Below are 3008 nucleotides of genomic sequence, written 5' to 3'. Positions count from 1 at the left end.
GCACACATGCGTAAGGAGGTAATTTTGTGGCATCAGTAGCTGAAAGGTGTGCAGATAGAGATGTGAAGGAGCAGATTGTGTATGTTACTGAAGTTAAATTGGTATAAATTCAAATTTGAGCATTATACTTTAAGATGTTAAATACTGGATCTTTGGAAAAGTCATGGTGTATTTTTTCATGTATTTGTATGCAAAAATGCGTCATAACTTTTCCAGTGACCCAATATAATCTCCATGGTAAGCACAAAGAAAATTGGTTCTTAAGTAAAAGAAACTTCAAAACTTCAAAAAACATTAGCTAAACACAAAAGAAACTTCAAAACGTCAAAAACATCAGCTAAACACAAAAGAAGACAGTAATACAGGAAATGGAGGGTGAACACAAAGCTATAAGGCATATAGAAAACCAATAGTAGGCTAGCCAGTAGTATGATGGTTAAGGTAGCTGGATCCCACGTAACTGACTGCACAGTTCAAGTCCAGGACCCGGTGGCTTGAAAAACACACTAAATCTATGTGTGAGTGCTCAAAATCCCAAAAGAAAGGAGGATAGAGAAGGAGGAATTGTGTAAAGACAACCACAGTATTTAAAGGCAAGCTTAGGTCTGCTCCAAGTTGGTGCTTGTACCCAAGACGCTAGAACTAGACACCTAAAAAGAATGTGTGAGCTGTGAAGATACTCATAACCAAGTGGTTCACAATCTGATTCCAAACAGAATCATTCACGTTGAATCATAATCTTGGTCAGGACCAAGAGATTCAAGGAGCAGATCCCCAACGAAAGGGCCCAGAATGAGCCAGAAATTTGACAGAGTCTTCAGGGTAGGCTGAAAAATGACCCCTCAGAAGACATACACATTAAATCCCTGGAACCTATAAATGTGACTTTAAGGCTTCACAGATGTGATTAGGTTAAGATCTTAAAAGAGGAGCTTATCCTAAATAATCTGAGTAGGCCCTAAATGCCACCACTTAGACCTTTAACAAATAGAGACAGGAGAACATAATGGGAGGGGGAAGGCAGAGATCGGAATGATATAGCTCCTAGCCAAGGAAAATCAAGGGATTCTAACAGCCACCAGAAGCTCAAAGAGGCCAGGAGTCGATTCTCTCTTAGTTTCAGAGGGACAATGATCCTGCCCATGGTCCTACCTTGACTTCAGACTTCTGGTCTCCAGAACTAAAAGAACAAGTTTCTGTTGCTTTAAACAATGATTGTTATTCCAGCAATGGGAAACTGCTGCAGCTCTGGACAAGAGTTTGGGGTTTGAATAAGAATAAATGTAGGGTTCAGCCCAAAGATGGAATATACACACCCCAAAGGGGCTCCTGGGAAAGACAGCAGTGTGGTATTTTGCTCAGTGGGAACGAGACAAGGCCATCCAGGCCAATGGGGAAGAGCAAGTCCTGGGTGAGCTCAGAGGTGGGTGGGGTTCATCCTGAAGATGTTATACATCAGTAGACAAACCAGGCAGGGCAAACGGGAACTGCCAGAGTGGTCAGTGACACTTTGGCAATAAATGATAACTGTCTTCTAGAACCTAGCTTCTTATACTCAGAGACGATGTTGGTTTCAAAAACAAAAAGCTCAGAAAATAAGCTGCCCCTGAGGTGAAAGGAATCTGTTCCCCAGGCCTACGAATGCACATTCTCTTTCTTTACAGGCCAGGAGCTTGCCAGCACTAGTGTACAAAGGTGAGCCCAGCCCTTGCCCTCTCAGAATTCACCACCTGCTCTGGCCCTCCTCTAAACTCCCATATCTCTCTGGAAATAAGACCTCACTGTATACTCAGGAAGAACTCCTTCAGCCAAGAGCTTCTGTGGTTGGAGAGACAATTCTGTGCTCGTGGAGAATTAGGGAAAGGAAAATACTGGCTTTCAACTCGAGTCTGAGAATCAGCCTCATTATTAGAATGCAGTGGAGATTCCCTACCTCCCCCCCACCCCCCACAATGGAAATATAATAGAATATCAATTTAGGGGACCAGCAGATGGCATAGTGGTTACATTGCTGAACTCCTACATGGCTGACCGGGGTTTAAGTCCCAGACCCAATGGCTTGAAAATCATACTAGGTGTGTGTGCATGCATGCCCAAGATCCTGAGAGGAGAATGGAGGAAAAGGGATTGCGACATGGCCATCCCCCTGGGAGGTGATTTCTCACTTTCCCCCTCACTGCCTCTGTCTCTGTGTCCCCAGAAAGCACAGGTGTCTTAAGGCAAAAACTTCTAAAAAAAAAAAAAAGAATAGCTATTTAGATATTCTCAAAAGTCACACTGTGACAAGTCTTATCCTGCCTGCTGAAGAGAAATGTACTGAGACCAGAAAGACTAAGGAGGTGCATGCTTTCCTAGGCACTGTAGGAGAAACAAATATGCATCAGTTCTTCAGAAACTCGAGTCCTCATACATAATACAAGGTGTAAACAGTCATTAATCTACAGGGATGTGGGTACATTAGCGAGGCATAGGACATCAGAGTTAAAGAAGTTGAGAAGATGAGATATCTTTCACTAACGTATCAATCCAGGCATGAAAGGATTACAAAATACAGCAATCTGATATTAAATTTACATCATCAATCTAGGGCCACTAGAAATAGTCTCACCCGGAATAGCCAGTTTGGTAAAATGAGATAATGCAACAAAGGGTTACAATGAAGATCTCCAAATAATCAAAGAATTTCAAAATTATTTCACTCCCTAGGTTTGATCACTTTATCTATAAAACAAAAGTTTTAGGGAACCAGCAGTTAGCGTAATGGCTATGTTGCTGGACTCCCACGTAGTCGACCACGGATCGTGTCCCAGACCCGGTGGCTTAAAACTCACGCCAGGTGCGTGTGCGTGCGTTCCCAAGATCCAGAAAGGAAAATGGAGAAGGGATTGCGGCGTGACCATCCCCCCTGGGGGGTGATTTCTCACTTTCTGTCTCTATGTCTCCGTCTGTCTGGCGAGCTCACACGCCCTATAGCAAAAAACATCTCAAAAAAAAAAAAAAAAAAAGTT

The sequence above is a fragment of the Tupaia chinensis genome, unplaced genomic scaffold, assembly GCF_000334495.1.
Source record: "Tupaia chinensis unplaced genomic scaffold, TupChi_1.0 Scaffold138407_1, whole genome shotgun sequence".
In the NCBI taxonomy this organism is placed as follows: domain Eukaryota; kingdom Metazoa; phylum Chordata; class Mammalia; order Scandentia; family Tupaiidae; genus Tupaia; species Tupaia belangeri.
The sequence above is the reverse complement of the archived record's forward strand: the minus strand, read 5'-3'. Positions refer to the sequence as shown.